The sequence below is a fragment of the Motacilla alba genome, chromosome 3 (assembly GCF_015832195.1).
Source record: "Motacilla alba alba isolate MOTALB_02 chromosome 3, Motacilla_alba_V1.0_pri, whole genome shotgun sequence".
Classification (NCBI taxonomy): Eukaryota; Metazoa; Chordata; class Aves; order Passeriformes; family Motacillidae; genus Motacilla; species Motacilla alba.
The window spans coordinates 2,543,792-2,569,796 of NC_052018.1; the positions used below are offsets into that span (position 1 = coordinate 2,543,792).

The 26,005-nt window shown below is 47.9% G+C and overlaps 1 protein-coding gene across 8 annotated transcripts in view; it reads left to right on the forward strand.

Moving 5' to 3' along the window:
* Window positions 1-26,005, forward strand: part of EXTL3 (exostosin like glycosyltransferase 3) — a 133,177-nt gene that overhangs the window by 66,680 nt on the left and 40,492 nt on the right. For 3 of the 8 annotated variants that reach the window (XM_038131651.1, XM_038131649.1, XM_038131653.1), the window contains exon 3: window positions 19,137-19,239. The exons of 3 other annotated variants lie outside the window; for them this stretch is intronic. The gene's annotated coding sequence lies outside the window, so the exon portion shown is untranslated. Of the gene's footprint in view, window positions 1-1,476; window positions 2,365-17,517; window positions 18,378-19,136; window positions 19,240-26,005 lie in introns of those variants that run through there. 2 more of the 8 variants (XM_038131655.1, XM_038131654.1) reach the window with 2 other exon arrangements.

Sequence of the window (26,005 nt, forward strand, 5' to 3'; positions counted from 1 at the left end):
AATGGATGAGCTTAGGCTCTTTTGCTCCTTTTTTTCCTGACTCCATGGATCCCTGAGGTGATGGCTGTGGCTGGAGCTGTGGGACGCCGCTCACTCTTCCTCCTCAGCATTCCCACGTCCCTGTCTGTGGGTTTGTGTTCGGATTGGCGAGTGGGAACGACCAGTTTTTTTTAAACACTCCTGCAGCTTTGCAAGCTTTCATCCTGAAAAAATGATGCCTGTCTGCCCTTTCCTCCTGGAATGATTACAGAAGGGTTTCAGCTTTAGGGAGAATATTGGACAGGAGTTGCTGTTGGAAGGCAGAGGTGCAAATGGGATTTCCTAAACGCGGCCTCGCTCCAGCTCTGCCCTTGTGTAACACAGTGGCAAAAATAGCAATTCTTTCTGGGAAAACTGGAGCAGTCTTGGAAGGTCCCACCTGTTCTGTGCTCCTTATAGTTCCTTGATGTTCCTTATAGTGCATTTTCCAGAGGGATTTTGGCACCGTGGGAGATGGGCACAGCAGCAGCCACGGAGCTGGGGCTGTTGCTTCTTTCTGTGGCCCTTTTGTGGGGATAAGTAGGACAGTGGCACCAGTGCTGCTCGTGACACTTCCCCCTGAAAGCAGAGCAGAGCTCTGGGGCTGTTTCCTGGCCTCTTGCTTTATTCAGGGTTACGTGTTTGGCCTTCAGCTGGGACGGGGTGATGACTTCAGTCTGCTGCTGTGGCACTGCCTTTCTTCTAAGGCTCTGAGCCACCCATCCCACTGCAAAAACGTGCTGAGGGACTCGCAGGATCCCTGTGCTGCTGCTGGGTCTGGATATGGAAAGATGATGGGAGAAAATGCTGGCAAGGGGTTCCCCTTTCTGCCACAGCTTTTTATTCCAGATTACCCCATGCTGCTTCCCCAGTGGTGAAGCCCCTGTGAGGGGTAATACAATGTCTCAGCAGTTCAGAGTTGATGTGGAGTGAGAATTTTGGACTGGAAATTCTGTTATTCATTTGTTTTGGCCTTCATTTTGAGGACCTCAGAGCATTTTACAAAGAACTGCCCCTGCTCTGGAAAACCTGTAGAAGGTCCTGGGTACTGGAATATGTTCTCTTCCAAAAAAAACCCCAAACTTCAGAGCTGCATGACTGAAAGGTCAGCAATAAGCACCCTTTCCTCCTTCCTTTCATTCTTTTATTGTTGGTGTTCAATGCCTTTTTTTTTATTATTATTTTTTTATGCTTCCAGTTTGAGCTTTTGTATGTTGCTGGCATTTCTTGCTCCCATGCTCAGATTTTATTTCAGTCAGAGCTATGAAGTAGTTGAAGTCAGACCAGCACAAGATGATTAATTTTTCCTGTCTCCCAAGATCATCTTTTGAGACTATCAAGACATATGTTCTCAAATAGATTCCCTGGTAGCGTGGGGGTTATGGGAATGGCTGAGCAAGCCTGTGCCCTTTCCTTCCTCTAAAACTGGGATGGTTGGAAGATGCCAATCAATCAATTTTGTGCAGTACTTACATCTTTTGCTCGCCTTACGAACAAATTTGTAAGACGCTTTACATCCTGCTGAACGGGAAGTAGCTTTTGATTATATTTCTCCTCTCAGCTGCTATTTGTGACCCACGAGCTCCCTGGTGAATTCCCAAGGAATGCTGCGAGCCAGGGAACCGGAGCGGAATTCCCTGAGGTTGTGCAGAAGGGTCTGAGGCACAGCTGGGAACCAAACCCCAGTCACCCGACACCCGGCCCTTGCCTTAACTGCTGTACAAGAATTTCCTCCTACTGTGCCTCTAATAGAAACCGCGGGGCCAAATTAAGTGGGCAGATTGTAATCACTGCTGCTGAGTTATCCCAGCGGTGGAATTACTGCAGCCCTCTGCTTTTCCCTACTAATTTGGAAAGTTTGCTGCCTCTCCCCCCCTCCTCTGCTCCCAGAGCTCCACCTTGCCACATTCCAGGCTCTGCCTTGTGGGAAAAAGAGCCCGAATGACCATAAAGAGCCCAGATGTTGTGGCTGGGGGCAGGAAGCACAAGTCAGCTCTCCCTGATTTGTGAAGCTAAAAATAGTGAGAGCATTAATACCAATGTCTGCCTTCAGCTGCCTGGGCAGCCTGGGCTCTCCAGAGGCATCTTCCTTGTGGGAGCCGTATGGGCACAGGGAGCAGGCAGGCAGCTCGTTAGATGAATTCCTCGGTGCCTTGGTTCCTTGTTTTATTTGCGTTACAGGAGTGCCTGCAGGCCTGAGTGCAGCTCAGACCCCCAGCTAGGCGTGGCAAGAGACTGCGTGAGCCCAAAGATGCTCCGGATGAATTTCGGAGTAAGGAAATGTAGTGAGTGACAGGGAGGGGACAGAACCTGCAGCCACGTGGCACCGACAGCAGTAAACCTGGGGTGAGTTGTTTATTTTCTGTTACCAGCATGTCTTCAGCTCTTCCCCAGGCTCCTCACTGGGAGCTGTGGGATGGCTGGTGGATAATTGGGACAAGCAGGCACTGTCCCCTTCCTGAAGCAGTACAAGAGGGGTGGTTGCTTGGGATGGTCTGTCTGGATGGTGAATGTCCTGCACAACCTTCCAGAGTCACTCTAAATCCCCTTTTCAGTGATTTCATGTCAGGGACAGCCAGTGGGAGAGCACATTTGGGCATCTGGGGCCTGGGGAGTGTCTGGACAGCATTTTCCAGCCTTATGGGTGGGGTGGGGAGGGTGGGAACAACGTGATCAAAGTGGCTTTTGTTCCCTGCAGCATAGATTATAGTAATGTTGCTATGGCCACAAATCTCCCTCAAATTGCTGCAGACAATTCATGAATTTCCTTTTTTATTACATCCTAACACTGAAAACCAGTGAGGCTGCCAGAAACCTCTCCCAGGGCAATCTGTAACCGCTGGAGATGTCAGGAGCTGCAGGAGGGGCTGGAATACAGGTAGTGTGAGTATTGCTGTACTGGGGGATGCTGTAAAGGGAATCTCTTGTTGCTGGAACTTTGGGATGCTTTTGAGGTGAAGTAATTAAATTAACCCAAAATATCTAGCTGCTCACTTCGATCCCATGACTCCTGATTAATTAGTTATTCCCATCTCCAGGGTAATTGGAGTATCAGCATGCTTGAGTCATAGGCATTGGAGCCCTGTAAGCTTTATCCTGTTTTGCTTCCTTTCCCAAGGAAGCTGTGTGGTCGGGAGAGCCTCACCTGGCACAGCAGTGGGGTTCCCAAGGTTGGGCTGGGATATCCCTGGCTGGGAGATCCCTGGCAGTGCTTCCTGCTGCTGCAGCACATGGGAAGTTGTATTTTATCCTCCTTTTTGTAGCTTTGCTCACTCACAAAGGAGCGTGGACCTTCAGCAGAATTCGGGTGCCCTGAGCACTGGGGGTGAGGGATTTGTGATTGGTTTCTTTCTGGTTTAAGTCAGGCTGTACATCTTGTGTGAAGTCACTCATCAGAAACTCTTGTCTTTGTGGGCAGAGAGGCAGGGAGAGGGGAGGAAGTCGGTTTTGGCTGCAGCACAGCTTTCTCACCCCACAGTTCCCCGTAACTGGTCTGTGGGGGTTCTCTTAGGGCTTGGGGAGCAGGGCTGTGAACGTGACTCCTAAACACCACTTGGTCACTGCCTTCTGTGGCCCTGGGCAAGTAATTTAGCTCTTTCTTGCCTTAATTGGCCTAATTAGTGCCTTTAAGGTATCTCAAAGTTCTGGTAATTGTTGCTTCTGGTTGTACAGCGAGGCAGTGACCAAGAGCCCTGGGCGTGTTCAGCCCGGTTCCTTGTTAGTCTGTAGCCAAACAAACATCAAAACTCCTTTTGCTGTTTGATGTGACAGCTTGGAGGTGATGACTGAGCTTAGAATCCCAGATGGTTTGGGTTGGAAGGACCTTAAAGCTCATCCCATTCCACCTCCTGCCGTGAGCAGGGACTCCTTGCCCTGTCCCAGGTTGCTCCAACCTGGCCTGGGACACTTCCAGGGGTGGGGCAGCCACAGCTTAATCCAAAGTGTAGCTGTAGCCATTCCAGCTGTGACCTTGTCTGAAAATCAAACCTCGTGTTATTTTCATCCATTTGTTAATTCGATCCTCATTGAAATCCATCCTTGGTCCTTGTCCTCTTCTGTATCACGGGGTGGATTTTTGGGTTCCATGTGACAGAGCATGAGCTTCAGTGCATTAAACTATCTTCATTTCACAAGCTTAGACTCACATTTCCTCAATTTTTTGAGGAACTGCCAGATTTATGGTTATTAAATGTGATGGAACCTTTCTGCCCAAGAGTAGAAATCATGGAAACACAGGGTTTGGGTTTTCAGGGGCCCTAAAGATGTAGTTCCAACCCCCTCCCACGGGCAGGTTGTGCCCTTCAAGTGTCTGGGTAAAGCCCAGCCAGCGTTTTGGATCTTTCATGTTTATGGTTTGTTCTTCTTGGGCTGCCTGGTTTTTGTGAGTGTCGTGGGTCTCTTGTGTGGTTCTTCAGCAAGGATCAGCATTTGGGGTGACACTACACAAAGTTTAGGAAGAAATCCTAAAATGCATTTACTGGAGCCTCCTGGAGCACTTCTGTGATGAGACAGTGAAGGACAAATGTGTAGGAGCTCAGAAATGGAATGAGGATTGTGGTGGAGATGGAAGCAAAGGAGGGAAGTGTCCTGGATGAGGAAGGGGGATGAGGAGACACGTTCAGTTTGTGGGCAGAGGCCATACACCCTGATTTCATTCTTTTATTTCTCCTGTGTTTTTTACTTCCTTCTCGTGCTGTTTGCACTCACCGTACCCACACTTTTCGTTAATTTCTAAGAAGAGAAATAAAATACTGAAACTGTTTTGGCAGCTTCAAAAGCAGGAAGTCCACGTTACTGTGGTGTGGCTTTATCAGCCCGTTCTCACACTGGTGGCCTGAGCTTTGCCACCCTCAAATGCCCTTCCCATGGTCCAGTGAGCTCAGACTGGGCTGCTGGGGCTCTCCATGTCTGCCTGGAGAAATCCAGACTATCCAGGATGGACAGGCTTGGACAGCTCCAGCACCCACTGACCTGCTCAGTGCAGTTCTGTTATCCCAAATCCATGGTGAATTCTCATGTTCACCCCACAAGTGGTCTTGTAACTGATTATTTATGTTCAGGGGAAGGCATAAATAAGCTTTTACCCAGTACTTAGTGTGCTGAATGCTGGTGTGATGCTTTTCTTCCTCCAGAACTGGAATGTGTGGCACAAGAAGGATGTGGGTCTGTTAGAGTGGGTCCAGAGGAGGCGGCAGAGCTGCTCCAAGGGCTGGAGCCCCTCTGCTCTGGAGCCAGGCTGGGAGAGCTGGGGGTGTTCACCTGGACAAGGGGAAGGATCCAGGGAGAACTCAGAGCCCCTTCCAGAGCCTAAAGGGGCTGCAGGAGAGCTGGAGAGGGACTTGGGACAAGGCATGGAGGGACAGGACACAGGGAATGGCTTTAAACTGCCAGAGCGCAGGGATAGATGGGGTATTGGGAAGGAATTGTTCCCTGTGAGGGTGGTGATGCCCTGGCACAGGTTTCCCAGAGAAGCTGTGGCTGCCCCTGGATCCCTGAAAGTATCCAAGGCCAGGTTGGATGGGGTTTGGAGCAGCCTGGGATAGTGGCAGGTGTCCCTGTCCCTATCAGGGAATTGATTTTTTTTAAGAGTCTTTGACGAGATGATCTTTCAGGTCCCCTCAACCCAGACCATTCCATTTGAAGTGTCACAAATGTGTGTCAAGTGTGGGTCCTTTGTAGTCTCTGTGGCCACATTTTGCAGAGGGCACAGCATGCAGCAAACAGCCCATGTGGCTCCAGGTATGTCCCCCGTGAGAGGGATGGATCTGTTCTCTGGTGAATTCTGTGTCAGGCAGCAGGTGGAACGTGCTGCTTCTCACCCAGAACTTGCTGATTTTTCCTCTCCTTCTTTTCCTCTGAAGTCTTGGCTGCCAGGCTTGGGTGGGCTCAGGAGCTTTGTCATAAAAAGCTTCCCAGTGTGCCATCAAAATACAGATAAAAAATACTCCAGATTCTCCTTGGTGTGTGTGTGGCAGAGAGGGGGTGGGAGGTGGATTTTTGGAGGAAGGACTGTGTGGAAATCTTTCCCAATTCCATTCCTGTAATCTGTGCTTAACATTCTTGTTCTGTGCTTCAGCCCCTCACCTTTAACTGGAGTGCTCTGAGATTGCTTATCTGAAAGAGATGGAGGTTCATTATGTTAATTGGCTCTGAGATGACTGCATCAAATATCAGTAATTGGTATTATTATTCTGCTCTTGTTGTGTCCTAGGGTTTCCAGGGAGCAGAAATTAATATGGAAACCTGCTCTTTGTGCTGTGGTTGCTGGCGGAACCTCACGTGAGGCTGGGGTTTCAAGAGGCTGTTCAGCGATTCTGGTAGCAACGAGTGGGACTGGTGACATGGAGAGGGGAAAGATCCCTGCTCAGAGATGTCTGTGTTTAATCCCAGCTCCAGGAGAGCTCCCTGCTCCGACTGAGGGAGTCAAAACTGTGAATACAGCAAAGACACGGCCACTTGCCAGATTGAACTATGGATGTGTGGCTGGAAAATTGATTTTAGGAGGGAGCAAGCGTGGAATAAGCTGGTGCTGCCACTCCTGACTGTGCTGCCTAAAATTGTTTGGAGAAGGGATAACTCCTTCTGGCATGGTGTGTCTGCCTGCTGCTGACAGCACTATTTCCACCCCGTTATGAGATCGTTTTTCCTCAAAACTCTTCTCTCCCAGCTCCCTGGTTTGTCCAGAATGGTTTTGTCCCTCATGAGGCAGAGTGGAGCTTTCCTGATGGTGCTGACAGGAGTGAGCTGGGGCATAACTTGATCCTCTCTAAGCTGCAAAGCAGAGCAACATTTTGGTAATCTGCTGTAATGGGATCTCTGTGCTCAGCAGAATTTGTAATGTCGGTTGGGATTTGGTGTGGATGGGAGGACCTCAGAAAGAAGGGAGGGTGGCGGGATAATTCCTCCTGAGGGGCAACAGTGGGACAGCTCTGATCTCTCTGTGAGCAGGGACAGGACACAGGGAATGGCTAGAGCTGTGCCACGAAGGTTTAGGTTGGATATTAGGAAAAGGTTCTTCCCCCAGAGGGTGTCAGGCACTGGAAGAGCTCCCCAGGGAATGGGCACGGTCCAGAAGCTGCCAGAGCTCCAGGAGCTTTTGGACAATGCTCTCAGGGATGCACAGTTGGGATGGTTGGGGTGTCTGTGCAGGGCCAGGGGTTGGATTGAGATCCTCGTGGGTCCAACTCTGGGTATTCCATGATTCTGTAATGGATGAGGAATTTAAGAAATTCAGGGTAGGAGCCAGAAGCTGGAATAAGGACAGCATTAGCAGGTAGGAGATCATGTCCACAGACAGGAAATAAGAGTGAAGGAAATGTGAAACTGCTTTTAGTTCCTTTCTTTCTAAGCCCATCTGTTTGTTTCCCCTCTGTTCCCTGGTCATCCCCAGGGGTCTGGCTCTGGCAGAGGGCTGGAGGGTGACGTGCTGAGGAGTGCTGGGCTGCTGCTGAGCCATGGATAGCCATGACTGGGATGTGGCCAGGACACCCAGGAGGTGTTTGGGAGAGGTGTGGCCATCCTGACTGGAGGGAGAGTAAGCCCAAACCATGCTCAGTGTGTGGGGCACAGGAGTTATTCCTTCTGCATTGTGGACGAGCAAGTGTTTGTAATGATTCCTCTCCTGTTCCTTCCTGTCCTGTAGCAGCCAGGCTGGAAGTTGCCAAGGGAGTTGCTTTTTCCATCCCTGGGGTCCTGTAATCAAACCCCTCCTACGTTTGTCCAGGCCAAATCACAAATCCCTGGGGGATGTAAATCAAGCCAGGTGCTGATTGCACTTTTACCCTCATCTACAGCTCCTAACGTCCTGGTTTCTTCTCCTGCTCTCTGCTTTTCCAGGCATTAATTTGCCTGGCAAAACCAGAGGGATCTGCATCACTTCTCCAGCACTGGAATCAGAGATGAGCTGGACCATCATTGCTGATGCTCATTAAAAGCTGACTTCCAGTTTTGGAGGTGCTGTGAGTTGGGAAGAGTGTTAGAGCCATGTTAGAGCTGTATGGGATGCTTAAAAACAATGGAAAATATTGATTTGCGGAAGGAGAGCTGCTTGGAGGCAGTGGATGAGAACATGGTGAGCAAGGGAATCCTTTTTTCTCTCCAGCCGCCTCGTGGATGCCTGGAGCTTTGTAAAGAAATTTGCCACAGTCTGATGCACTCATTGTGGAATTAAGGACAAACTTTGATGCTACTGTTTTAGGACTGTTTCCTTATTATTTGAATCTTTGCTCAGAAAAAAGTCTCAGGATTTTTTTTCACCGTGTCTCTGAGTCCTCTCTGAGCAGCACGAGACACTGTTGACCTTTCAGTGGACTCAGATTTTCTGAAGTTTCACCTCTTTTTATTTAATTTTTTAGTTTTAAAAAGAAGATATTCCTTCGATTGAAGTTGGAATGATACGACTTCCATCTGGGAACTATTTTAGATGTAATTTGAAAAAACAGGCTGTAAAACACACACTCATAAAAACAGTTTGTCCTTTCCAATGTACTAGAAAATGATCCTCAGCAGCCTCTTAATGCCCTCTGCTCGCCTGTTTTTAAGCTCCGTGACATGCTCAGAGCCACAGTTACAGTGGATTTTAATACTGAGTCATACATAAATTCCCAGTATGGATCATTTGGGGAAGATTAATATGGAGAATATGTTAATAGTAAAGAATTTGAAGTCATTGCAGATTTTGCAGCACTGAGTGTGCACGAGGAGCTTGGTGACTGTAAAGTTGCTGTCCGGATTGGCTTGAAAATGAGATTACTCCAAAAAATGTGCCTTTCACTTTGGAAATTGTGTGGATGTGCACAAAAACTCCTGCCTTAGAACCACGGAGTCCCAGAATGGTTTGGGTTGGAAGGGACTTTAGAGGTCATCTCATCCCACCCCATGCCATGGGCAGGGACACCTCCCACCACCCCAGGCTGCTCCGAGCCCTGTCCAGCCTGGCCTTGGGATGGAGCAGCCACAGCTTCTCTGGGAATTCTATTCCAGGGCCTCCCCACCGTCCCAGCCAAGAATTCCTTCCCAATATCCCATCTAACCCTGCCCTGTGCCTGTGGGAAGCCATTCCCTGTCTCCTGTCCCTTGTGGCACTATGCAAAGGCGTGGATCAGTTTTCTGCAGACTTCTGGAACCCAGCTCCCCACTTTTGGCTGTTTAGCATTCCTTGTGCCTCCAGCTCTAGTCAGGGCAATTTTTTGGTATGAGGCACCACTTAACAGCTTAAGGATTTACCAGCTGATCCCATCAATTTTCCATAGGGTGCCGCTGATTTCCCAGGCTTTGATTTGATGCTGGTATTCATGAGCATCTCCCTCAGCCCCAGGGAGGTCCCTTGATTAAGTCATTAGTGCTCCTTGGGACCTCATGGGGAGCCCAGGCTGCCTCAAATAATGAGCTGGGACAAGAGTGGCAGCATCAGATGTATCAGCATCCTGATCCATCCCTTCCCCTTCTGACTCCTTATTTTTCATGGTGGGCTTGGTTACGGCACCATCTGATTCTCGTGAGAGGGAATTTTTTTGTTGCTTGGCTGTGGAGAAGTAGAATTGGGCAAGGATCATGTAAAAACAGTGTCTGGCCATGTTTGACCTGCCCTTCTTCTTCATCCCCAGCTTCAGGGTTTCCTGGAGACTTAAAAAAAAAAAAAAAAAAACAAACAAAAAACCCCAAACCAAACATCAAATTGCTTTTGAGTAACGTGAAATCCTGATTATGGAAATGTGAATAATGTATCACAACACACATTCATGTTCTGCCTGCTCAGAAATCCTGCTGGTGGCCTGCTCATGGGCATCTAAAGGGAATTTTAAACAACTTGTTGGGGTGCCTGTGTGAAACCAATACCTTCATGGCTAAAATGGGTGGTTGGTTTTGGGTGTAGAGCAGCACTGATGTGTATTTTATGGACAAATAAACTGTTGAGATCTTTTCCAAAGGACCAGACAGCCTAAATTGGGTATTGCAGGAAAGTAAAGCAGCAGAGAAGGGTGGGTGAGGAGCCCTGAGAGGGGATTGATGGATGTTCTTAATCTGGGAGAGGGGAATGGTGACATTCCTAAACTTTTTTTGTGTTTGAAAATCCTGTTTTCAATTGTTCATATTATGCCAAACTTCTGCTAGAACATTCCAGCCAGTTGCTTGCTGGTGCTTTTTGGGAAGACTGCAATGCAAACTGTTCAGCTGTTTTGGAGGACGAGACTGAGAAAATACATTTCCTTACAATTAAAAATAAATACAAATAAAGGCAGGGTGACCAATTCAAGTCACGGTGCCTCTGCACTTGGGAGCAATGATTGGATATTTGGCAAATACCTCATTTGCAGTTCCCATAAAAATCCACCAAAGCTGGGCCAGTTTGAAAACACTGAGGGAAAAAGGGCAGGGAATTAAGAAGGAGAGGAGGGAGAAAAGCTGTGTTTCTTAATCATCACTGAATACCACCCTCGGGTTGGATCCTGTCCTCACTGTTCCCATGGACTGTGTCATTTTGGGGAAGCTGCTGGAAACAATCTCTGCAGAAATACTCTCCCCAGAGCACTGGTTTTGAGCAGCCTGGATTTAGTTTTGCAGGGATGATGGAATTCAGTGGGACCTGCCCTCTCTGTATGTGAAAATCCATATGTATATATAGGTTTATGGTGGTGAGGATTATAAAATACACCTGTATATAAATGGGAAAGTGTTTAAGGATGGGGTTTGGGGCAACCTGGGATAGTGGAAAGTCTCTCTGCGCATGGCAGGGGGTGGAACTGGATGAGCTTTTGGGTCCCTTTCAACCCAAACCATTCTGTGCTTTATTAAACTCCATTCTGTGCTTTATTACATCCCCTCACGAGCAGAAGCTGCCAGTCCTTGCCCATCCTTGCCCATCCTCTGAGGCTCCTGTCCTTGTGGAAGGACAATGTTGGTGCTTGAAGAGCTTCATCCTGGGCCAAATGTGGGTTGAAGCAGCTTCGGAAGATTTTAGAAAACACAGTTGTACAAATTGTATTTCTGTAGGAATCCAGGCTGGAGGTGGGATGGTGTGTTGGGCTCTCGGCTTGGAGCCTCGTGGGGGACAGCGGGGATAAAAACCCTTCTTTTTCTTTCGGTGGAGGTGGTGGTGACCTGCAAGAAAAATAAATATGGTGAGGCATTACAGAGTATTTTGGACCTGTCTTCCTGATAGAGGAAGTTTTTCCTGGCACAATGGCTGAGATGACCACACATGTCCCCCCTGCTCAGTTAACCCAGCAGGAATTAGTGCAGGAGATGTTCCTGTGTAACAAACCAAACCAGCAAACAACCTGCTTGACTTTGAGGTGGAGCCTGTGACAAAATGAGCAGAGCTCTGGACTTCACAGCCTCCCAATAAAGCTTTTGCACATGTTGGAGTTACAGAATTAAACATCGCTGCTGGTGGCACCACCCATCGTTCCTGTGGTGACAAAGACCTGCAGGAGTTCAAGGCAGCAGGAGGAAAATGTGAGAGTCGCTGAAGGATGATTTGCCTTATCTTCTGGGCAGACACTTAGATTTGCCAGTTTTTCGGGTTATTTTTGTTAGATAGAGAGCAGATAAGCAGATTCATTTTTTTAAGGACCGCTTCTTGTGCTTAATCAATTTTCTCTTGTCTGAAGTGAAAAGAAATTGAGTGACAAATTTGTGCTTATGGGGAGGAGTGGGTTCTCCGTGAGCTGCTCCGAACAAATCCATCTTTGTGTGACCAGGCAGCATCAGAGCTGTCATGAAGATGGTGTGAGCCCCTGTCTCTGCTGTTTTTTCATCAGGATAGGAAATAAAAGTCATGGAAAGGCTCTGATAAAGCTGTAAATATGATCATGGGAGCTCTTAGGAGTAGCTGCATCCCGGCCCTGGTGATTTTCATCAAGTACAAAGAACAAGAAAATCTGTGGAGTTCGCAACACCGGTGGAATAATAAATTGTTCCAAGAATATGATAAATGACTTGGAGCAATCCAGATGATTTTTAAACTGGAGGATGGAGTGAGCAGGGTGGGCTGTGCCTGGGGCAGAGGGCTCAGCCCTCCAGGAACAGCTGCTGTGTGAAGGTACTTCTAGTTGGACTGAGCAGCCAAATCTGCTTCAGTTCCCCAAATAACAAGTTTTTAATGCCATCTATGGATGTGTGGGCTGGGAAATAGGAACAAAGGATGTTTTTACTCCAAAAACTGAATTTCTGAAGATACTGTTCAAGTAGCTTATTGAGCTCCGATATCGGTGTGCTAAAATAGATGTGGGAAAAGCTGGAGATGCTGCAGAAGGAGCAGCAGGACAGCTTCTGGATCAGGGTGAAAATACCTAGAGTTGAACTTTTAAACTCTCCCACTGTGCTTATGGGTCAGGAGAGAGAGCAAAGCTTGAATCCCTTCTCTGGGGAGAGCGTGGGGAGAAGCTGCTTGGAAGGTGACATTCAAAGGTAGGCATGGACTGGGATGAATCACTGGAGCAAACTCCCAGGAAGGGGTGGATTTGCTGCCTCTGAATTTATCTTTGGAGGTTGAACTTGCTTTTTCTTTACTGTGGGAATGCTGAGATATCCAGAGAGGGTGACACCAGTTTGGTGGCAGCGAGCAAAGGAAGTTTCCATTGCCTTTCTTGAAGACAAAATCTCAAGGCACCTTTTCTGCTGTGAAAGCAAAATGCTGTCATGGAACAGAGGGTGGCTTTGCACCATAAAATCCTGGAAATTCTTGCTTGGATCAGTTCCTTTCAAATGAATTTTGGCAGTGGGCTGGGAGCTTAGGACAATTTTCTGGAAGGGGATTGTTGCCACTTCTTTGTGTTCTTCCTGCTGGAGAGGGAAGAACGGTGCCAAGACAGATTCTGATGTGCCTCGAGTTATTCTTTGCAGCAGTTCATTTACCCCTGCTGAGCATCCCTGACTTAATGGTAACTGGTTTAAGGTGAAAAGGATTTGTAAAATCCCCAGCTGTTGGTTCAGGTGAAAAGGAACACCAAGAAAACTTAATTTGAAGGTCCAGTTTTTATCCCTGAAAGTCTTGAGCCTCTGAAGTGTGTGCAAAGTGATGTCTTTAATAAAGTTTTTCTGAGTTAGATAAGGGGCAAAAAAACCCCTTCTATCCCCTCAAAAGTAAGTCATAATCATGAAATCATTTAGGTTGGAAGACTTCTCTGAGATTATTGAGTCCAGCTGTTCCCCCAGCACTGCCAAAGCCAGCACTGATCCACGTCCCCAAGTGTCACATTCATGCAGCATCTAAATCCCCTCCAGGGATGGGGGCTCCACCACTGTCCTGGGCAGCTGTGCCAGGGCTGGACAGCTCTTTTGGGGAAGAAATTATTCCTAATACCCAATTGAAAGATTGTGTTTTGTCTTGTTGCTCCTTGCTGATAAATGTTAGGAGTAACAGTTCCACGGTAAATGTCCTGTTTTCCTTATCCACCCTCATTTCCACTTTGGAAATCCCTGTGCATTCCTTCTTTTCCTCTCTAGATTTGCAGACTTGAGCTTTCTGAGGGAATTTAGGGATTTTTAAAGGGAATCTCTGTCCCTTTGGGATTTCAGTGGTCACTTGGCCATCCAAAGGTCGAGGTCAAGAGTTGTGTCTCCTGCAGGAGGGCAAAAAAGGGGAATTGTGCCATCTGGGCTGGGTGATTGGGAACACACAGAGCTCTCAGTGGAGCATTTCCAGCCTGAGTACACCCTGCCTTGTGTGCTGGCAGGCTCCTGCTCAGCTGAAGGTAAATTATTAGCTTAAATCCCTTTCCCTTCTGGTGACTCAGCAGCTTTTAGGGCATCTCCAACCTGCCTAAATTTGGATTGTGAGTCTGAACCCAGCCCAGCAAAGTCTGTGAAGGTACAGGATAAGGAAAAGGCAGGAGAAACTTGGCAGGTTTGGACTTGACTCTTGGGGCCGGGGAGGATAATTTCCCAATTTGTTTCTGGGAAATCACTTGGTTTTGTTCAGGTTTATGGAAGAAACGAACAGTTTATCCTTCACCAGCCTGTTAAAATTCCTTTCTGACAGGATCATAAAATCTTTGACTTTTTCTCTGCTTGCAACAACAGGTTTTAATTTCCCTGTTCGTGGAAAATTGGGGCTCTCTGGAGTTTTCTTGTGGGGATTCCTCCCCCTGTAGACCCTTCCTGCGTTATCCCACTCATAATAAGAGGATTCCCAAGCATTCCTTCATTTCCAGCTCTGCTTTACACGTTCTTTTCTGGAGGATTAATATGCTGGGTAACCTCTGTGCATAAACAATTCAGGAGCAAATGCTGGAGAGCAAATGCAGTTAATGGACCCTGATGGTTTTTTGGCCATTTTTATGGGACACGTTGCCTGAATTAGCCTGGGAAATTTTCCTTCTCTTAAATATCAGAGCTCAATTTAATGTTTTATGTTGTCCAAACGTCTGCTGGACTTTGGCATCTCCTTAATGGCACTTGGAGTGGGAGTGCCAGGAATGCTTTCCAGAGCTGTGGATCTGGGCTTGTGTTGCTCTGTCTCCATCATGTTGGCCTTCAGCTCAGGTTGGAGCATCCCAGGAATTATTTCCTGGGCATAATTCTCTATTAGCTTGTTTTTTGTCTGCCTTAGTGCAGGAGAATGAGTTTAAATAATTGTACTGAAACCAAATTTTAAATTGGCAGTGGCACCTCTGACAGTGGGAAGAATAATGGTGGTGCAGGCAGGTGAGGGAAAGAAAAAGCCAGCCTGGATAAGAGCCTTGAAAGAAGAGAAAATAGGGAAGCAAGTGGAGATAATTATCAGGGAAGAGTGAGATGGAAGCAGATTGGGATGTTTTTGTGACCAGGAGTAAAGGAAAAAGCTTTTTGGTGAACTCTGTGAGGATGAGCAGAGGAAAATGGACCAATTTCTCTGGCTGGTGACAAGATGAGGTCGGAAAATAAAACTGAGAGCATGAAATATCCCGAGATGCCATTTAGTGCTGTGCGTTCCCTCCTGGCCTTCCCCAGCCCCCATGAACAGGGATTGCTCCAGGCCACCTGGGGCTGCAAATTCTCCATCCCTGTTTCCTGCAGGGCAGGAGGAGATCTGTGTACATGTCTGAGAGGCTGGGTTTAATTTCCAGAAGGATGTAGGTCTTGTTTATGTTGGAGCAGCAAGCAGGAGAGGCCAGGAAGAGACCATGTGTGTAAGAGCAGGGCTGGATTCCCTGTGGAGCAGAGGAGCCTTCCTGGGCATTTCTCCACAGCTGCTCTCTGCATCAGGCATGAAAAAAAAAAAAAAAGCAATTAAAATGTTCTTTAGAAAAAGATAACAACAGCAAAGTTCTGTTTCAAAGGATGCAAGGCTCCTTGTACACTAAATTCATCCCATCACGTAGATTCCTGTGATCTCCAGAGACCTTTAGGAGCTGCAGCTCACCACATCAAAGGAGTGTCCGTGGGGCTTGGAGTACAAACATGGAATATTCAGATATTCAGGTGCCATATGGGGTTCACAAGGCTCTGAGTCCGTGCCCAGGGAACAGATATTCCCTTGCTGAAAGACCGTCTGACAGCCTCCCCCTCCCAGACAACTCTGCATCAAAGGTGACCTGAAAAACTTTTTTTTTAATACATTAAAACATGTCCCAGACTTAAAAATGCCAAAGTCCAGGTTTAAGAACTTTCCCTCTGCTTGTAAGATGTTTCTTTGCAAAGTAAGTTTTGCTTGTCCTGACAGATTTTAAGCTCTGGGAACCATGGGCCTCTCCTGGCACAGTGTCTGCATGTGCTGAAGGGGGACATGGAGGGACCCACAGCAGGGGACACTTGAGAGTGATCCATGCTCCAGTGCTTGGGGGGCATCCTCTGATATCCTGCCGGCTTCCCACTGCCAGAGGGCAGGGCTGGATGGGATTTTGGGAAGAAATTCTTGGCTGTGAGGGTGGGGAGGCCCTGGCACGGGTTTCCCGGAGAAGCTGTGGCTGCCCCTGGATCCCTGGAAGTGCCCAAGGCCAGGTTGGATGGGGTGAGGATGAGGATTTCTCTCCTCTGCCCATGGCACAGAGTGACCGGGGTCCTGCAGTGTCCCCTCCGTGCTGAGTCAGGATCAATGCAGGTCCCTGTGAGCCCTGCCAGGATTGTCAGCCTTGGCTCTCCCTCTCTGCAAGCCCCCCAAGAGCTGGGATAGGGTGACCCACGTGTGTTTCATGGCTTGCTGTGTGTGGGGAGGAGATGGGGACCTCAGGAAAGCTCAGCACCCTGGGGAGCAATGGGGACACCAGGCTCAGTCACACCACTGTCTGCTGCCCAAAGCCCTGCAGTGCTTCGACCAGGAACGGCCCTTGTTCCTTCCACCTTCCCACAAGGTAACATTTCCCTGTTTTTTCGGGATAGTTTCCCTAGTGGGATCTGGAATTGAGTGCCAGGCAAGCAGCCAGCAGACGTCTCAGCAGCGGGGTGTTCCTCCCCTCCAGCCCTGCAGTGTCCAGGGCAGCTGGATGGGGATGAAAACCAACATCTCCCACCGGCCTGGGGTGGTGAGGCTGGTCCCTGACTTCAAGGAATTAATTTTCTTTTTGATCATCCATAGGGAAGAGTCCAGCAGAACCCTGGGGTGCTGCTGGGACAGGTGCCTGCTGGCTCAGGAATCTTCAAAACATTTCTCCTCTGTCCAGCACTGCTGGAGGCTTTCCTGGATTGGGTCTGTGCCAGCCCCGTTGTGCTCCTGGCCACAGCTTGTCACCTGCCTTGCTGTGTCCCAGCAGATGTGACAGAGCACTGATGGTGGGGAGAGTCACGACGTGTTTCTGTGTGTTCCTGTGGTTTGGCTGAGCTGCAGAAATCAGCATTTCCCCCCGTTTTATTGTTTTATGGATCCCCCTCCCCTTCTGCCAAGGGGGAATAACATTGCAGAAAGTGCCTGTCCCTGTGAGGGAACAATTTGGTGGCATTCAGGAGTTGCTGAGTCTTGAACAGCTTCTGCTGGTCCAGCCAGTTCTTTGAAAGTTGGGAGTTTTTGGGTTGTTTTTTTTTTTTTTTGTTCAAATAGCAGCTTGCGACGGGCCAGAAACTGTTGTGACAGTGCCTCTAAAATCCTTAAGCTGCTCGAATCACTCCAAGGAGCCAGGCAATAAAAGAGCTGGAATAAAATGTATCCCACAATGTCCTTCACTTCTGCTGACAGCTGCAGTTTAAATTACTGGTGCAGCCCTTTAGCATAGCTGGCTTGTAAAAACGAATAAAATATAAAATGAAGTTAGAACAGCGACTTGCCACCTCTTCTCTGGTGGAGAGCAGGGAGAAATCACCCTTTTTTTTTTTAACAGCCTTTGCTAGGGTGCTGTTATTGCTTCAACGAAAGTGATCAGAATAAAATATTAATATATACTGGAATTTTTACATCATATTAATTATATAGTGTTTATTAGACCAGGGCCTTCACTTTGATCATGAAGTGGCATTTATTCTCTGAAGTCTGATGTTTTCCATAGGCTGCATTAAAATTAGGCTTTTTTTAAAAAAAACTCTTGAGCTCTCTTCTAGTGGAAGGTGACACCCATGGTGGGGGGTTGGAATGAGATGATATTTGAGGTTCCTTCTAACCCAAACAATTCTGTGACTCTCAGGAGAGTGGTTTGTTTGGCTGATGGATTTGGCCATCCCATTGCCAGATGCTCTGATTCCTTGGCTCCTTTGCCCCAAGTGGCCAGAGTTTCAAAAAAAAATTGGTGCCTTTGAAGAAAAAAAAAAAAAAAAGGCAGATTTTGTAAGCTGTCAGCATTCCAAGCTTGCCATGAAACATCTCCAGACCTGGGAGAGGCAGCGAGGGCTGCGCAGATGCTGGGCTGGCGCAGCGTGGGTGAGGTTTGAAGTGGATATTTCCCAGGTCACGTTGAGATGAAACCCTCAGCTGGGGCTGTTGAGTAACATCTTCACTCGTGATTTCTGGAGAACTCCGGGAGGAACTTTGCAATCAGGGAAGGAAGGAGGGGTAGAAGGGTCCCGGCTGTTGTTGTCTCTGCAAACATTTTGTCGCGGCTGCTGATGGAACCCTGCCAGGACCTGCAGCCTGCCAGGAGAGACCGGTTCCCATCACGATGTGTTTCCTTCTTTGTATCCCAAAGATGTGGGCACTCGGGAAGTGTTTTGCCAGCTGAAGTGAAAGGGATGGAAGGGGATGGAAGCAGCCTTTATAAGCAGCACCAGCTTCCAAGGGACCAGCCCTGACTCCCTGCCGGGAGCTGGGACTGGGGAGAGGCTGCGAGTATGGAACACATTAGTGAGAGTCAGGGTGTGGAGAGGGAGGTTGAGATGCTCTGCTGTCCCAGAGGCTGTGTGGGAGGATGAAGGCAGGATGTGGATGATCCTTTTTGTTTTAAAACAAAGGGAAATGCCACTGATGGATGCCTGCGAAGGATAATCCCGGAGCCTTGGGCTTTTCTTAACAAAAGGTATTTTTTTTTTTTCTTTTTTTTTGTCTGTTTGTCTGCTGAGATCAGAGGGGTTGTTTGCAGCAGAGGTGTGGCTGAGAGAGGATTTGAGCTAGGGGAGAAACTGGATGAAGAATTGGTGGGAATTGCTGGGCTTGAGGCTGGACTTGGTGGGTGGAACTCATGCTGTGTCACGGAACAGGTCAGGCTGGGTGTCTTCCAGTGATCCTCTTGGACCTTGGCACTTATGGAACAATGGAGATGACGATTTTATTTAATATTTTTGTGGGAGATGATGCCATGGATGTCACCTGAGAGCTGTCAATTATCAGGTGTTGTACAGGAAGAATTTTGGGTGAAGAGAGCTGAGAAAGCTGAGAATGCCTGGAAGGGGCTCAGAACTGATGGAGCAGGGAGCTGATGACCCACATCTGATCCCTTTTAGATTTGCAGTATCCCTTCTCCAGGTGGTCCCATTTGTGCCTGATTCCCCCTTCAGCCTCCCTTACTCCCCAGCAGCCCAAACTGTCAAACTTGTGGGAACTTCCAGGCTTAAGACCACGTCATAAATCACAGAATCCCAGAATGGTTTGGGAGGCAAGGAACCTTAAAGCTCATCTCAATCCATGCCTTCCACTCCCCCAGGTTGCTCAGTCCCTGTTTGGAGAGGTGCAGAAGGAATGTTTGTGTCAGAGTGCCTCTCTTGCAGGAGGCCTCGAGGCCATGCATAACTTCTTTCTTGAGTCCATGTGGTTTTGTCTGTGTTTCTCTGTTAAACAGGAGGGAAACCCTTGAGATCAGCACTGGGACAAAGAAGAGAGGTGGAGAAGGAGTCGATGTGAGATGTGGGACAGGTCTGAGCCAAGGAGCTGAGGGACAGCAGGTAAAGCACAAAGGAGCTCTGCAGTGTCAGCCTGCCCCATGCCTGGGGTTAAGTTGCTTCTTCTCTTGCTGGATTTTAACGTAATTTACCAAAACATCTCACACCCTTCTAACAACACCTGCCTCCTCCCCATAGTCCAGTTGAAATAATGTTGAGATGAGAAAAGCTTGTAAAAATAGGGCAGGACCAGCCCAGTGTCACCCCCAGAGCTTTAATCAAGCTCCTTACATATTTTTTGGCCACCAGCTCTTTCATTTATCATCCATTAATTGCTGAAAGTTTTAGCCAAATTCATTTGGCAGAAGTGCAGGCGAAGAAGCAGCATTTCACAATACTCTGGTTTCAGCAGTTTTCAATTCTGATTTTAAAAGCAGTGTTGAATGTCACTAATGGTCTGAGCTCAGTGTCTGGGTGCCTCGGGATCCAAATCCCTGCACACAGCTCAGGGAGAAGTTGGGCTCTGAACATTTTCCTTCTTTAGCATCATTCTCTGGGCAGATTCTTGTCCCCAAACTCTTTGTAATCGAGGTGTGAGGATTAGTCCATGGGTGCTGATCACAGCTCTTGTGGGGGTGTGTGATTGTCTGGGAGCCTTCCAATCTCACTGCAGAGGCTGGAATTGCTGCCAGCAGCACATTTCTCCTTCCCCAGTTTTCTTCTCACTCCTGTAAGGAAGCCAGAGGATGAGATTTTTGTGCCCTGTGCTGAGCTCCTTCAGGCAAACTCAGGCTCTGGAGTATTGTCAAAACTGCTGATGAGTTTGAGCTCCAGCAAAGGTGTCAGGAGTGAAGCAAAGGAGTCACTCCTGTCTGTTCCTGACATTTCCTGGCACAGGGACACAAGGACACCACGGGGCAATGGCATCCTGCACAAAGCTGCTCTGTCAGCCCAAGTTCTGGAGAGGAAGCAGCACGTAGATTGTGACTGGGAGCCACCAGAGTTACTCAAGTCAGAATCTGGCTGCTAAATCTGATTCCTGCTCTCAGGAAAACTTGGATGAGGTGTGATGGGCTGTGGTTCAGCACGAAGCACACGAGGTGCTCTCAAGGTCCCTCCTGGCCATGAACTCTGCTCCTCTGTGAAGAGATCACAGCTGCAGCTCCAATGACACATGGCCAGTTCAAGCCCCTGTTTTGACTCCCTGTCAGAGGATTTCTCCAGGAGCGCCGTGTCCTTGCAGCATCTGCTCTGTATATTCTTGGGCTGAACTGCTTCCAGCAAGTTTAGCAACTGTGCCTGTGATTTCCTGCAGGAAATCCAACCATGCAGGGTGGTGTTTAGCTTATGGGACTGTGACTATCAAACCATCATGGCGTTCTTAAGTTGCCTTTTTTTATTAATTTTTTACAACCTGTTAGCTGTCTCCCCACCCCCAACCCCATATCTGTGCATCTATGGAGGTTTTTTTTCCCTGCCTTGTTCAAGTGAAAGAGTAAATCCCTTTTGATTTATTCCAGAGCAGCCCTCGAGCTCAGCTCCTGTGAGAGCCTGCTGACTTGGAGTTCAAAAGATCTCTCTGGTCTTTGAGGCCAGGCTGTGGTCTTCTGTCTTGCCTCAAAGTTAAACTGAAAGAGAAAATTCTTTTTCTTCTTAAAAAGAAAATCACCATGCTGTGTAAGGGAATCAGACTTACCTGGAGCAGCGGAGAATGCCAGCATGCAGAATTCCAGGTTAAAATCTGGTTGTTTAGCAAGGCTTTATTTTCAAGCACTGAGCACATTGTTTAGGAAGTGTTTTATGGAGATAAATACTACTTTAAAAGCAGTGCTGTTGCCTGGCTGGGATCCAGCCTGTGATCCTACATTAAAGCATTTTTTGGGTGTTTAAACCACTACATTACCACGGTGGTTAGAAATGGTAGTTCTTATCCCTGACTTCCTGCAGATCTGCAGGGTTAGATGACATTCTAGGAAGAAATTCTTTACTGCAAGAGTGGTGGTGAGGCCCTGGAATAGAATTCCCAGAGAAGCTGTGGCTGCCTCTGGATCCCTGGAAGTGTCCAAGGCCAGGTTGGGGAGTTTGGAGCAGCTTGGGATAGTGGAAGGTGTCCCTGCTCACAGCAGGGGTGGAATGGGATGAGCTTTAAAGTCCTTTCCAGCCCAAATCATTCCATGATTCAATGAGGTGCAGACATATCTGGCATATATATATGTGTGTGTGTGTATGATTTATATACATATATAGAGCAAAACAAACCTGTAAGAACTATTTACATCCCATTTCACTTCCACAGGGCCCTGCTTAGTCCAGATTTATGCAGTTGTGGCTGCAGCTGTGAGCTTGGAAGGGCAGAGGTAATGGATGGAAGATCCTTTTAAGAACTGTAGGGACCCTCCTTTTGAAATCCAGCTCCTCTGAGCAAGGTGACCTTGGCTCTGACTCGGGAATCCAGCCCTGCAGGGGATGGAGATGCTGATCCACAGAGCAAAATCTTGGCCAGACAGCAGCGGAAGAGAAAGCGCGGGTTGGGCTGCTGGACTTTTCAGCACCCGTGAGATTGTCAGGCTTGCAGTTAAAACTATGGGTGCTCTCCCAAATTTTAATTTACACCTGGGAGTGGTGTATCTCTGTTTTTTAAAAAGCTCCAGTCCGGCTGGGGAGAGAACCAGTGTTTTTACCTGCCTCCAAGCAGCACAAAGGACTGGCAGCATAAGTGACAGCCCAGGTAGCCCTCACAGGTGTGAGGGAAATCTCACATGGTGTTTTGCCAGCCCTTCTCAGCAGAACTCTTCCAGAAATCCTTTCTTTCAAGATTTTTGGGTCTGTGGAGCATGGGAACACCTTGGTGTTTTACCCCTCTTCCAGGAAAAAATGTGTAGCAAGCTGAAACTGCAGTGATTCTCTGGCATGTGTGGGTACAGTAAAGCCACGCAGCTCAGGTGACAGTAAAGGACAGGGAACAGACTGGCTCTTCTGCTGTTCTGTCCCCACTCTTCCTGCTCTTTCTTCAGCAGAGAAAACCCCCATTCTGACCTTCTCCCGTGTTCTGAGCCAGCAATAAAATAGGAATATGTTTTTTTTTCCCCCCAAATCTAATTTGAAACGTGATGACTGGACCGTTCTTAAACAGCTTCCAACTTAGCAATAAAGAAACTTCACAGAGTGCTTGGCAGGAGCCTCTGTACATAATTTAGATCATAATCAGATGCATTAACACATTTTATATGGATCTCATGGGGGCCAGGAAGACGAGGTGTGCTGGGTAATTTCTTTCCAGATTTCTTTACCTGATTGTTTATTACTCTTGGGGACTTCATTTGTGGTCCAAATGTCACCAGCAGAATCCTGCTGCTTCATGTGCCTGCATTCAGAGTAGCTGCTAGTGAGGCTTCAAATTCCTTAATTGCTCTCTTCTCCTCAGTCTTTCCATCCAAAGGGAGGATGGGGAGGGAGAGAGGGAAGGGGAACAAAAGCAAGGACCCAAATCCTGCGAATTGCTGAGCTTTCCCTCTGCCTGGAGCTCCGTGGGAGGGAAGGTGCTGAGAGTGCTCCTTGTTTCCCACTGAGTACAATCAGGAGCTGCTGCTGGGGAGCTGCATGGGGGAAACACTTCCTCTCCCTCCTTTTCCCTTTGAGATGTTCGACAGCAGCAGCTCTAATTTTATAAATCTCCTGAAAGCTTTTCCACACTCAGAAAAGAGAAATGGTCGTGTGTCTCTTGCTTTGCTTGATTGTTTTGCCATGAATCCACCCATGCCCATCCTTGTGAAATCTCTCCTTTGACAGAAAAGTCTGTTGCTGCTTTGAAAAGTGATATTTTGGATGTCTTTCTGCTCTGCTGGTTCGTATTGTCCCCACAAAAGGCAGGCAGGGAAGTTCCCTGTCACTTCAACAATCTCCTTTGTACGTGCTGGAGTAAAAACCCTCTCCAGGTTGTGGGATTTATTTGTTACTGAATGCCATGGAGTAGTGTAAAACTGGGATTTTTTAAATCCAGGTTTTTCTCCCAGATGGGAGCACAGCTCAGGTTTGGGACATGAGGGGCTGCTCTGTTCACTCGCTCGTCCAGGCTGGAGCCACCCAATGGTGGCCTCAGCCAGCTGCCATTGATCCAGAAGCTGGCACAACCAGGAATCAAACCTCCAAGGCAAGTCAGATGTGGCCTGGGTGTTTGGGCAGGTGAGAAAGCTCAAAAGCATGAAAATGGCTGGCTTACATCCCTGGATTTGGGCCAGAGAACAGACCCAAAACAGGACCACAGCAGCCCGTACCAAAAACACAGAGCTCCTTCTTCCCCTTTTTATCAGTGCCTGATAATGTTACATAAAACCACCCCAGGCCAGAGGAGAAGCATGGATTTGTTTGCCTCTTTTTGTTTTTCTCTCTTTAATAATTGTTAATCAACATCAGGTGATGATGTAACAGCATCCCAGATTAACTGAGCTTGAAAAGTGGCTTTTAGCACAGAGCATAATGATGGTGGAGAAGTGAGTATCCTTAAAAATCAGAGTTGATGGGGCTGCTGGAGTTCCATTTTGTGTACCGAGTGAATCCCTGCGTCTCACCCTGTACCTCCAGTGCCTTGTGCTGTTGAAATGTCCACAGGGGGAACGGGTGAAGAGCTGAGTCACCTGGGGCCTCTCCCCCAACTTCTGCCTCTCCCTGGGTTTTCCAGCTAAGTGCTGAGGAATGGCGTTACTTGCAGGATATTCCCCCTCAAGATATAAAAGTTAAGGTTGTTTTGCTCTCCTGAACAAACCCTTTTACCTCCATCTCGTGATTCAGAATTGGCAGGAGAGCATCAGAGCAGCCTGATCCAGGCTCTGAAGGTTCATGTGGGCAGGGCAGGCAGGAGAACACGAGAGGGAGAAAATATCCCCAGTCCCTTTGCTATTTATAGCCGTGTCACAAGCAGTTTCCTTGCTCCCAGTGCCCAAGTTCCCAACTGGGATCGATGAATTCTCCTTAGGTCAGTGGCACACACACTTTGGACAAGCTCAATGGCTTCTGGGTCCAGCCAGCAGAACAGCTGCTCAACAGGACGAGTGAGGAATTCAGGTTCTCTTTAACATGGGAATTCTCTCTGCTGCTTTAAACTGACAGGGCAGAGTTAGGCTGGATTTTAGGAAGAAATTCCTTGCTCAGAAGGTGGTGAGGCCCTGGCACAGGGTGCTCAGAGAAGCTGTGGCTGCTCCTGGATCCCCTGGAAGTGTCCAAGCCTGGGTTGGATGAGGCTTGGAGGAACCTGGGATAGTGGAAGGTGTCCCTGCCCATGGTGGGGGGTGGGACTGGATGATTTTTAAGGTCCCTTCCAACCCAAACCTTTCTGTAATTCTGTGATTCTTTATGGGGAATGCTCTTTAAATATCACAAGGAAGGGAATAGACATAATTAAAGCACAATGGGAAAGATGAAACAACTCTTCTGGTGGTTGGGAATGGGAATAAAGTGCATTTTTCTGTATCAGGCAGAAGGATGCTGCCTGTTGTCAACGTGTGTGGTTGCCCTCCTCTGGTTGAAAACAGAACAACCTCCCAAGACTGGAGACTTTTTAGGGGGCAGAACTGTTGTGTTTCTTCAGAGTGACTTTAAAAAGAGTCAGGATCATTTTAGATGCTGGGGATTGATCAGTGCAAGGTCTCACCCTTCATCTGCAAAGCCACCATGGGCAGGGGGAAACTTCTGAGCTGCTGGGTGGGGGGCAAATTGTGCAGAGCCAAGGGATGCACCAAAGCAAGAACGTGTCACTAAACATGGACAAACTCTGCAGAGGTGGGTGCAGGGCTTGGAGAGGCTGCAGGACGCAGCTTGCTGCAAGATGTGGCTCTGAGGAATCTGTCACCAAGGCCTGGTGACCCCACAGCCCTGTCACACCTCAGAGCAGGCAGCTGACCCCTGCCTGCCGCTCTGCCCGGTGGAGCTGGCTTGAGTTATGCGTCAGGCTGAGAATTATGTGACAGATTTAATTAGCAAATCATTTGCTGACCTTCAGTTTTATGAAAATAGTCTGAAAGTGAGTTTATCAGCAGTTAGCTGTTCCAGCAGAGAAGCAGAGGCTTAGAGGATTTAAGGGAGCTGCATCCAGCGCTGGTGATTTCCACTCGGGTGTGTTAGACCATGTCCTTGAAGGCTGCTGATACTAAGCCAGGTAATCCTGGTCAGCAAAAAAACTTGACTTGTGCTTTGGGATTTTTTTTCTCCATCTGGATCAGGACCAGCAAAGTCAGGGAGATAGCTGTGTGCCTTGCAAGAGTGTCTTAAGGGTGAAACCTTTGCTCTGCATTTGGAGCCATTTCAAAATGTGAATCCTAGGAACTATAGATTTTGTCTTCTATGGATTTTGGCAAGACAGTTGTTGGAGCAGCTGAAAGGGAAATGAACCTGAGAGGAGCTTTTGACTTTGGTGAAACTCAATAGTTACTTTCCAGTAATTGGGAGGCATTAAAAAAAAGGGCAAACCTGGTGACATCTGCAATTCAGACAGCATCTAATCCATGCCTTTTTTCTCCCACTACAGCAACCAGACAGCATCCAGGGTGGGATATGCACACCTTGTGGATCTCTCTGCATGCTGGATCCAGGGAAGGATTTGGGGAAATGACTTGTGTAGTGGTTGAGCAGAGAGCTGGTCCTTAAAAGGCTGTGCCTTAAATGTCTTTTAATGCCAGCCCAACCCATTTAATCTCACAGCGTTGCTCTCATGAATGTTTAATCACCTCCTACAAGTATTAAGTCCTACAATGCCACTAAAACACGTTGAATTTTAGTGTGAAAGCGGTGAAAGTGTCTTTACTGAAGAGATGTATTCCTGTGTCCAGAGGTAAAA